General features: G+C 36.4%; 1 protein-coding gene across 1 annotated transcript in view; it reads left to right on the top strand.

The window, feature by feature from the left end:
* LOC140243760 (unconventional myosin-X-like) overlaps nt 1–12,058 on the top strand; it is a 195,782-nt gene that overhangs the window by 44,003 nt on the left and 139,721 nt on the right. The window contains exon 3 of the mRNA XM_072323425.1: nt 5,400–5,506. The gene's annotated coding sequence lies outside the window, so the exon portion shown is untranslated. The remainder of the gene's footprint in view (nt 1–5,399; nt 5,507–12,058) is intronic.

Below are 12,058 nucleotides of genomic sequence, written 5' to 3' on the forward strand. Positions count from 1 at the left end.
CAGAGACTCTATTGTGTGGGCGCTGAACAAATTTGACTTGGACTGGAGAAGCGGAAAATGGATGGTCTGAGATCGCTGTTTCCTTTTAATATTTCTCATGTGCATTTTCAAATGTAGCTGACCTTAAGATTCCATGTGCTAAATATGACCAAGGTCTACAGAGTACTTTTTTTTTGTCAATTAGAAATGATAAATAAAATGAAATGCTGGAATGTAAACATGATATATGTGACTGTGCATCACAAAACAAACAATAAGTCACAGTCCTTGATTTTATGTGGGGATTCAAAAAGGTGAAATGGGTCAACCAAGTCAATCTTGAGTTTTTAATATTTTCTGAAAGAGCTATCCTTGTACAATATTCTTTCGTTTGGGATCATAACGTGAATGGGAAAGTGTGTTTCAGCCGTTTTTCTACAACCCTTTTTTGGGGAGAGTAGAATGATCAGGTATGTCTTACAGGCCCCTTTTCACTTCTTGTAATCCTGCGCACACTCTCCACTTACAAGTCTAATAACTTTTGAATGAATAATGCTGCTGCTTTGAAAGCTGGCATTAATCATGGACAGAATGTGTTAATGGAACGTGCCCAAGTTCAGCTTAATCCGATAATCCCTTTATTGTTGTTGCTCCAGTGGTTTACATCCTGTGTTTTGTCCCTTTCATCACACAGCAAGTATGGCTTGGTAAAAGATTAAGCACTTGAATAGACCCTGTACTTGCCTCTTTTCTCAGTTCACACTTTTCCAGATTGTTTGCTTTTTTTCCAGTATTTAGATAGGGGAGTTACGGGAGTCCATTTGAGATGAATTATACTTCATTTTAAAGCTCAGAGTCTGCTCCCTCAGAATCTACCCTTAACTAAAAATCCATGTCTGGCGACTTTTTGTTGGTTTTGTGATGCAGGGTCACATAATCATGTGATGTTCTATGAAACAGTCAAGCTTTTAAGATTTTGTTTTGTTTTGTTTTGTTTTGTATGTTTGTTTGTTTGTTTGTTTGTTTGTTTGTTTGTTTTTTAAGAATTGGTTAACAATTGGTTGAGGAGGACCTATCTTGTGATCATGTGGCTTATGAATATTATGGCAAGCCCGTGACAAAGGCTCAATTTATAACAAAAACACTAGAATTTACCATCACCACCTTGAATGTTTGGGACTACTTCATCTTTTTTTTCAACAAATTGCACTCTGGCACTTAAACAATGTATAAGTGTACACGTTATAGGTAGATCTTTGTGTTAAGACAATGTGTCAATTTCTTTCACACTGCTACTTAAACTGTGACTGAAAGTGAAACCGACAAACTGTCAAAAGATGTTAGCTGTCAGTCATAAAATGGGAGAGTAGATGGTAGTCTATTATAATGAGGGAAGTATAGCATACTAGTACAGGTCATGCGGGTAACATATTTTGCATTTGCATGGTACAGAGGATCCTCTTTTAATGTCATGACAATCTTAAGACACCTGGATCATTTAATAAAAATGATGAAAAATTCATGAAATTGTCTCATTTCTTTCTTCTGTAAACATCTACTAAACTTTTGCATTATTGCACCTTCTCTCTCACACAAGTTAGTTTAAAGGGATGGTATAGTTTTGGTTGAGTTTGGGGGATTTTGATTTTAACTTTTTGCGAGTTGATTAGAAACCACCTATGAAATATGAAAGAGCATACAATATTCTAAGAGGAATTCAAAGTCTAGTTGATCAAAATTGGTTTTGAAATGGTTAAGATATCTAAAAGCAAAGTATATAATAAAATGGTCCTAAATTGTATTGAACGTCGGTCCCGCCATTTACATGTATTAGGACCTCTTTGTTTTTGGATATCTCAGCCATTTCAAAACCAATTTTCATTATAAAAAATATCAACTTTAAATTCCTCATAGAATTGTATTCTCTTTTATATTTCATGAGAGGTTTCTAATCAACTCGCAAAAAGTTAAAATCTGAATCCCCCATCTCAACCAAAACTGTAATTTCAATTCATATGAGGTTCTACATACCCCCCCTTTTTTTTAATCATTGCCTGGTTGGACAAGGGGATCTTCAAAATGTTGCAGAATACAGAACACTTGCCCAAACATATTGCCCGAAAAGAAAGTCCAAAAATATGTAAAAAAAAGAAAAAAAAATGGAATGGAAAATTATTTGTATGTCAGGGATTAATGATGCAATCATTTGAATATAGGATACAGCATATACATGTATGTTGATTCCCATACACGAACACACGGGAGTAGTGAACTTGGTTCGATCGAGTGTTTGCATTGCATTGCATTATAGTGCTTCTTCGTGTAGGTGTTGGAAAGTTGCTGAAATGAAATGAAAGTTTGTTGCATCACTGAAACTTGAAAAATTCATAACTTTTGAACAGGTTATCTGATTTTCCACAAACTTCACTAATGTGTTCTACTGTCTTTACTGCACTCACGCAATCCACACATAACATGTATATTTGGATGGATTTGTCCTTTATTCTTGACAACAATTCGAGCTATGGTCAGACAGATTTTCCATTTTGTCACACATGTTTCCCCCATGAGAACTTGCCTGCAGGTTTTGTTTATATTGTTGTTGTTTGTGAGTTGGAAGACAACTGACGACAGACCGGCATATCTTAAATAGTGACAGATATCCATATTGCAAGCTACTTCGTGACTACCCTTGGATGACTAAGCCGGAGCAAATTCAATTCTTCTGCCCTCAATTTTCGCGAGATGTAAATGTCACATGTTCAAATTGCCTTTACATGATATAATATCTTTTACATGGATGGAGGGATCGCTCATATATGGTGACATTAACGATGCATCGCTCCGATGTATTAACTTGTTACTCTCCTTGTCCAGCGTACGTCAAAGCAGTGACTCAGAGGCCCGTCACAATACGTTGCTAATGACTCCATTGAGGAGGCGAAGATGACAAGTTATATCGCAGGGTCCGTTCATCCTCTGGTCTATATGAAAGCACGGGATGGGGAATTGCGGTGTTATCAGACCTTCGTTTTATAGCGGTTGAAGAGTGTTGGGATCACTTTTCCAAACCTTGGGTGGGAGCGAGCTTCGGTTTTGTCATGGATTTGGGACGACAAATGGACCCGCGGTCGGGTGACAAACAAAAGCGAAGAATTGGAAGGAAATTTACGACAGATATTGGTTTTTCGGTGTGGCTATACCGCTCCAAATACTTTCCCAGTCTATTCTGATGGGCTAATGTAATTTCAATTACTCTAGCCTCAAGAACGGCATTATTTCGGGGGGGGGGGGGGAAGGGTTGTTGAAAGATATTCTGCCTCTGCATCACTTCTATGCATAATGGTAAGGGACATAGAGTCATGGAAACTTTCAGAATTACTAAGTACCATTTTTTAATATGTTTAGGAGCACATTTCATGGCCATCAGGTTATTTTTTTGAAGGTCCATGAAAGGAAACTTGAATCATATACCTCCAGTAATTTTCCTTACCTGCTTCTGAAGACCAACTGTTGGCCAATCATGGCCTGTGGAGAAGTTTTCTGATGGAGTTGCGCTTGGTGTTGTTGCATACCCTATTTGTAATCTAAATTTTTTGACTGAATGGTAGCTTGATCTTTACTTATTTTGACCAATTCACTGTGTTATCATCATAATCTAGTATACATATGCCTTGGGCATATATTTCACTTGCATGAATGTCAAAGTGTTGTTTGAGTGACAGGATTTTGTGTCTGCAAAACATCTGTTGAATTTGACGCCATTTGCAGTTTTGCATCCTGATTCATTATTCTGTATCATGCATTCTTTGCAAAACACATTTTAGAAATGTGATAGCAAATGAAAATTGTGAGAGTTACAATTTGGACATGATTTTCAGCTTGCCAGCATGCAAGCGGTGGCACTACTCTGTATTTTTATGTTGAGTGTCGAGAGAGTTATATTCAATATCTGAAGTGATCTGAGTATTTTGATATTGGCCAAATCTGGTTGAGCATAGATGACATATGAAAATATTTTGATGTGAAAGTTTGCAAGGTTTCTTTGAAGTTCATTCCACAGATTCTCAGATACCAACTAATACATGTACATGTGACTTTTTTTTTAGTCACAAGATTTAGAAATCTATGAATGAGTACAAGTATGTTAGCAGAACATGATGAATTTCTATTATGGTGTTAGAAAAGAATTCCAGACCAGTTAAAAATGTCAGTCTGAAAAAAAGAATAAAATGTGATATTCACAACAGTGAAAATTTAATCAAAATTGGATGAAATGGAAAGAAGCTTAAAAATTTCAAAGATTTGCAAATTTTGTACAACAGTTCCTGAACAGTTGATATACATGTATGTGAATGAGTGAGTAGTGATGTCATCTCCTCACAGTTTTCCATTGATCATGGTCTAGAAATGGCAAAATTCCATTGTCTTGTCATAAAGTTTAAAACATTATGTCATTCCTGGATGAATAACTTCAGAATAATGATCAGTCAGATATATCAGGATTTAAAAGTGGGTGATTGTGTTTGATCAAAAAAACTGGAAACTTCATGATTTTTTATTTGTATGGCAAATTGTAAGGGGATGAAATCATTAATTCACAATTTACATATTACATATTCATATTGACTGTTCAAGAACTGTTTCATAGAAATTGGCAAGACTTCACAATGCCATAACTTAATTTTTATCAGGTTGGCAAAACTTCATGATGTCATAACTTATTTTCATCAGGTTTTGATCAAACTTTCACTGTTGTACTTGTGAGATTGTACTCTTTCTTTTAGGACAAACTTTCATTTGATTCAGATTCTTGTTATACAAATATAAAAAGTAGTTTATGCATGTCATGTAGATTGTGCCTGAATTTCATGTTTATTTGTAAATGTCTTGAAAGTCCAGTATCTATTGTGAAAGTTTTCTTATTGTTGAGGATTTCATATACACATCACCAAAGGATAATGTTTCTGTGATCATTACTGGAATTTATTGTTACTTTTTTCCCCCTCAAAGACACCATATTATTTTTGTGTATGTTCTTTCGCGTATGAAGAGAATTCATTTTCTTCAATGCACACTGTCATAATGAATTAGTAATGAAGCACCAGAAACACACCATATTATTTTTGTGTGTGTCCATTTGTATACAGGAAAGTTCATTTTCTGTCATGTGTACTATCATAATGAATTAGTAATGAGGCCCCAGAAACTATAAGTAAACATCAATTTCTAAAGCCTATTTACGGGAAACAATATCCTGAACAATGAGTAAAACGATTTCTGGGAAAGATTAAGATGTCTCACTGTTGACAGTTCTGTACCTCGACGTGAGGATGTGCCATACTTGAGGGTATATATGGCCACTTTATTGAATCAGTGCTCTGAACAATTTGTTTTGTGTTTTTTCTTTCCTTTCTCAGCGCTCTCCCCATATACCCAGAGAGATTTACGAGAGGCGTGTTCGTGTGAACATCTGCGACTCCTAACTTGAGCGACATCATTGCTCCTCAAATTGGCCATTAATCAGGTAAGAGTCGCTGGTTTCGTGTGACTAAGGACCCCCCTGGGAACTGAACTCCCGAACGCTGTCGCTCGGGTGTAGCTTCCCCGATTTAAACTCTCTTTTGGAGTAGAATGATGTGCTCCATTAAAGTTTTTTTTTTCCCACTGAAGTTTTGTAAATCGGAGTTGCAAACTAATAAAGGCTATACACTGTCACAACATTTAGCCCAGGGAGTGCTTGAGGCGGTATGCATTTTTTGTGTCATGTTTTCAATACTCTGAAGGCCTCGGCTTTTCTGTGCCAAATTTGCAAATTCTGCCGACTTTCCGTACATGTTGGAGAGCAATAGTCACTTCAGACTGTAGTGTTGTGTGACAAGTGCTCAGACATTCATGTTCAGCATCCACCGCTGCTACGGAGCTGCTGTATACAATATAAACCTGGCAGCAACTTTGCCTAACTCTGTCATATTGGGATCGAATCATTTGCAATGAATAATATCATTTTTTTTTTTCGAGGTATTGATTGGCGCGATTGACTTGGTGAGTCACCAATGTAACTGGAGGATGATGAGTATTTCGGTCGGACCTCCCCGCATTCCCATGATACCTTGCGAGATTCTACCATTTCTAGGATTCTCTTTATGAATGGTGTACAGGAGACTGCCTATGGGTTGGCTCTCATCCACGTACTTGACTTCCAGTAAACTTCAGGGAAATGCCATGGTCTCGGCTTCCATGTTGTACCCTGTGGACACGTTAATTCTATGGCATATCTGTAGCGCCTCCTCCTCCCCCCCCCCCCCCACTTCGCATGCAGTATGTAAACTTGTGTGCCTCGGGACCTATCCAATGAGGATGGGCATTTGCAATTCAAATTCTGTTCGTTCATCATGTGAACTGGGCACCTGGAGACATGATTGGGGAGGGGGAGGGGTAGAAGGGGAGTGTGGGGGGGGGGGGGGGGAATATCATTGTCATGGAAAGTTTCGTCTAATATTAAAGGTACCATTGGGAGCAGTGATTTAAAAATATTTGAGTTCTCACATTTGATACGTATGTGGAGGTCAGTTGTATCACAAACATCCTACCATACAGAAATTTTGCAATAAAGCCTGAAATATAAGGAGTTATCACTATTTTTTTCTCAAGAAACCATAACTGTAGACAGTTTATTCTAGAAACAATTTTATTGTAACTATTGTATACATTTTCTATATCTAACAATACTTAACATTAATTATACTGATTAACATATTTACATTGGCTGTTTCTTTCCCTAACTCACATTCGAGAACTATTTTGAAGCACTAAAGCTTGGTTTTTGTTTCATCTGCAAATGGTAAATAATACCTTTAAATACAGTCTGTATTTCACAAGTCCCTCTCTGTATTGGAAGTGAGCAAAGCTGAAATGTTACCATGTTAAAGGGATCGTATACAGTAGTTTTGGTTGAGACCTAATTTCAGGTTTCTAACATTTTTTGGTGAGATAATGAGAAACCTCTTATGAAATATGAAAGAGCATGTAATTCCATGAGGAATTCAACGTTTATTTGATCAAAATTGGTTCTGAAATGGCTGAGATATCCAAAACAGAGCTATTCTATTACATGTGGGACCCACACTTTATTACGATCACTTTGTTTTACTTTGTTTGTGGATAATTCAGTCATTCCAAACCCGATTTTCATCAAATAAACTTTGAATTCCTCTTAAAATGGTATGCTCTGTACTATTTCGTAAGTGTTTTCTTGGTATCTCGCAAAAAGTTAAAAGCCCAATTCTCATCTGCACCAATACTGTACCATCCCTTTAAATTATCAAAATTGAAGTCAGTGCAGAACAAGACATACTATTCCATCCAGCAGTCTAATGTGTCTACCTTCACATGACTCATGACACACAAATATGCATAATGACCATCCAACCTTGGGAATTTTCAAGGTCACACATGGGGGGGGGGAGGGGAGGGGAGTCATAGTGAATTTATGTTTCCTGTTAATTTCAGCTAAATTTAGTAGATTCATCTTCCTTTGTTTAAAATATCATGCAGCATTGTAAAGAAGAAACATGTACCCCCTATTGAAAAACAATGTGATGTATGCATAACCATATTTTTCAGGGTCATAAACTTTATTTTTAGATTTCAATTTACCATTTTCTATGAAGAGTGAAAGCCGGATGTTGAACCATTTATAGTTTTTAAACCCTTTCTATGCCAGTATCATTGGGCAGTGTGTACAGTGCTGTGGGGTTTTCTGGGCCAATCATTGCTCAAAGCACACAAAGGAATATACAATGCAGAGGAAAATACATTGCATACTCCAAAGAGAGAAACACAGAGCTATACTTTTGAAAAATAAAATGGAAAGCATGGAAATAAAAAAAAAATAATAAAAATTCAATCAAGAAATGTATTACACGTCTAGCTGGAATCTGTCAAGAAATGGAAACAGTCTAGTTTTATTCTTGGAATGTCAGTCAAAGATTTAAAGGTACTGTTTCCCTTTGGGAGCAATGATTTTAAAAATGTTTCTAGAATCAGTTTCTAGTTATCACTTTTGATTGATACATGTATGTATAGTCAGTTGTATCACAAAACATCCTACCATATAAAAAATTTTGCAATAAAGCCTGAAATATAAGGAGATATGACTATTTTTTTCAATAAACTACAACTGTAGATGGTTTATTCTAGAAACAATTTTATTATAACTATTGTTCACATTTTGTAATACTTTACATTGATTATGCTAATGAACATTGTTACATTGGTTGTTTCTATCACATTTTAGAAGTATTTTGAAGCACTGAAGCTGGGTTTCTGTTTCATCTGCAAATGTTAAATGATATCTTAGAGGGACTGCACAGTACTGGTTGAGGTGGGGATTCATGTTTTCAACATTCCTAAGTGAGATAATGAGCAAGCTCTTATGAAATATGAAAGAGCATGTAATTTTAAGAAAGATTCAATGTTTATTTGATGAAAATTGGTTTTCAATGGCTGAGATAAAAAAAAAAGTGATGATAATAAAAGGCGACAGGCCACGCCTTTTATTAGGATCTCTTTGTTTCACATTGTTTTTGGATATCTCGGCCATTTGAAAACCGATTTTCATCAAATAAACTTTTGATACCCCTTAGAATTGCATGCTCTTTGACATCTCATAGAGTGGTTTCTGAATATCTCACAAAACATTAAAAGCTAAATCCTCACCTCAACCAGAACTGTACACACCCTTTAAACTTGATGTCTTATGAGATTGGACATTTTTATCAAAATTTTTCTGGCATGGGACTATTATAATGTTTTTCTGGGACTAATCATTTACTTTATGGACTGAAAAGACACAAATTTCTCATTTTCTCAAAGAAAGCACTTTCTCAATTTATTCATATGCTCGAGAAACATTTGCATATTGGATGCAAATCTTGATTTTGTACATCTTCCAAGACAGCGCAAGTTTGTGCTGTCATGCATGTACCAGAAAAAAAAGAAAAATCACATCGGCATTTGCTCTTCATGTAGACAAAAGAGAAAGTCAATATACACTTAGTGTACAATAGCTGTATGTCATGTGACCAAAACTAAAGCAGCCCACATTGCGTGGACATTGACTGACACAGAAACAGTCATTCTTTCAGTTTTATTTTTAGATTTTCAATGATCTACCTATTTCACAACTTCTTCCCATGAAAAGGTTTTTGTCTTCCCTCTTTAATAAGCACAAAGTACTTCTAACATGTCTCCTTGTTGTGAACAAGGGCTCAGAATAGAATACTGCTGACAGTTTTGTGAACCTGTCAAGTCTTCTGCGTTAATTTTACCTCAGAAATTATCCATCTTTTATCCTCACGAAATGGGCAACTCTTAATTTTACTGCATATCAAATGTTGGAGTAAGATCAGATTGAAGTGGTTGAACTCCTCAGAGCTGCACAAAATATTTTAAAAATATACAAAAATAAGTCAATCTGAGACACAGACAGTAACTTTGAACAGTCATCTATATGTGTTGCCAATTTGCGAATAATTCTTGGAATTCAGAGTTGTTTGAATATTCTGCAACTGAAACGAAATATGTATGAACAACAAATGGCGCAAATGAAAGATTTTCCTTTTCTTTAATTCTTACTAAGAAATCACTGAAAGTGAGTAATGACAAGAATAAACAAACAAACAAACAAACAAACAAACAAACAGAAGATGTGGTAAGATACTGCACCAAACCACAAAAATGTGTTCTCTGTTATTATTAGGCTCAGTGGGCTAGTACAAATTTTGAAACTTGTATCAATACTCGGGACTTAAATAGAGCAATGAATTTTTCAAAACTCTGAGGGCTCTGGCTGAGAACCAGAACTCTACCCATATTTGCAATGAATCATTTAGTGAACAGTAAGTCTTGTACATACATGATATACTGTGCATAGTTTCACTCTCACATGTGGGGCTTAATAGCTGTGATCATTTGCGTGAGATGAAGGTATATATTGTGATAGAAACAAAAACTGAGATCTTCACTGCCAGTTCATCGCTCACAAAGTTTGTAGTACGTGATGAGTGTGTGTATGGGGGGGGGGGGTGGAGGATAAAGATCAACAGAAGACTGAGAGCATTTGAAGGAGAGAAAAGGAATATTTGGACATGATTCAGTCTGTGTATATTCTTTGTTTTCTACATAGAAGTATTTATTTTTTCTATTAAATTCCCTCCTCTTCGATTCTGTCTGTCTGTCTGTCTGACTATCCATCTTTCTTTCTCCCCTACCTTTCTGTCATTCTGTATCTTGTGCATTCTTCCTAATTCACTCATTTTCTCTCACTCATTTACATTGTAACTCTTTATGTGCCACATTCGCATCCCAGACTCAGTCATTGGCATGCCTTGTACACATATTTTGCTAAAACACACAAAGCCACTTTGATATAAGATTACATCACAGCAAAGCTTAGAATTTCTCTACAACTTTGTTCCATGCATGCTGAACATAAAGTTACCATGAAAATTTACATGGCTTTGAAAAAAAAGAAAGAAAAAAAGATGTTTTCCAAAAGTGTTCACTGTGTTTGGATACGGTCTCAGAATGACGTCGCACACAGGGGTTTATACTGTGGCACTCGATGGAGTAAGATGATATTGGTGGCCAGCTCCCTCCTTTTCTCTCTCTATCTCCCTCTCTCAACCTATTTGTACCGTATGTCCCCCAAAAAAATTACAACGGGACTCTCCGCAGTGATAACTTCAAAAATAGTGAATTGATCCAAATACAATTTCAGGGTATGAAACTATAACTCATTGCCCACATCTTACAGAAAACCCCATTCGCTTTGCTTCAGTGGTCAAAGAGAAATGAGGAATTTTGTAGAGCATGTCAGGAATCTCTTCCCTCCAAGTTCTGTCTATTGTGTTACACATTAATGTGCAGTTCCAAGAGTATTCAAGTGCTAAACTTGGAAGAATCAGACTCATGACATGCTTTACAACAATCCACATTTCTCTGTGACCGCTTAACCAAATTGAATGGGGTTTTCTGCAAAATAGAGCTAAGATGTTATATCTTAGACCGTGAAGTAGCATTTGGACAATTTAATCATATTGGGTGTTATACTGCTGTATCAATGCAAAAATCCGATTGTAATTTTTTGGGGGCACACTGTATATTACTGCTTTGAAGTCTCTGTCTATACGTATGCATCTCCTTTCTTTCCTTCTCTTGTGTCTCTGTTTCTATCATTCACTGTCTGTCACTGTTTCCCCTGTAGTTTTCTGTTAGCGCATCGCGAGTAACTGCTATCCTCGAAGAATTGATTCAATTAATTGTTCAATGGGTGGAATGTGCATTCCTTTTTTTGCGAAGGGGAAGGAATGGAAAATACACATGTTTCTCTTCCACCCTTTCACCGTCCGGACACCGCCTCCGATCCGTTGACGTGGCAAGGCCAACCCAGGCAGGGTATATCTTGCACGGGGCGACCCGTGAGAGTGATGTGATGTGCACATGCCCGTGAAGGAAATGAACTGGTGAAGCGAAAAGTGTCGGCAGACAACTCTTGAGGGTGTACTATAATCCAGACTGAATAATCTATGGTAAGCCATGGAATGCATTCAAAATTTGAGAATGGCAGTGAAAAAAAGAAAAGGTTATTTTGTTTTAAATGTCACAATTTCACATTGGGCAGTTCATTTTTGTATCTTCAGGTTTGGTAATGGTAGAAAACGCTGAAAGGTTTGTTGTCTACTTTAACACCCCCCCCATACACGGACACAGACAATTTCCAGTATTTCCAATATCACATAGATTTTTTTCATATACAATGATTACAAAGAATGTAAATATTTAAAAGTTTAAAAGAAAAATGAGAAAATGCACAATCTTTATGAAACTATTTGAACAAAATTATTGTCCCATTGGAAAATGAGGAGATAGGGGCCATGTATGTGTATTATTACTCTTAATGTGAGGAATTGAAGTGGGATATTGCATTGAATAAAGACATGGATAGGCAGAGATGGGTAAATTATATATTAGGTGGGTTGTAGTCAAGAATCAAGGCATCACATTTCTTATCAAG

Source organism: Diadema setosum, chromosome 20, assembly GCF_964275005.1.
Source record: "Diadema setosum chromosome 20, eeDiaSeto1, whole genome shotgun sequence".
NCBI lineage: Eukaryota > Metazoa > Echinodermata > Echinoidea > Diadematoida > Diadematidae > Diadema > Diadema setosum.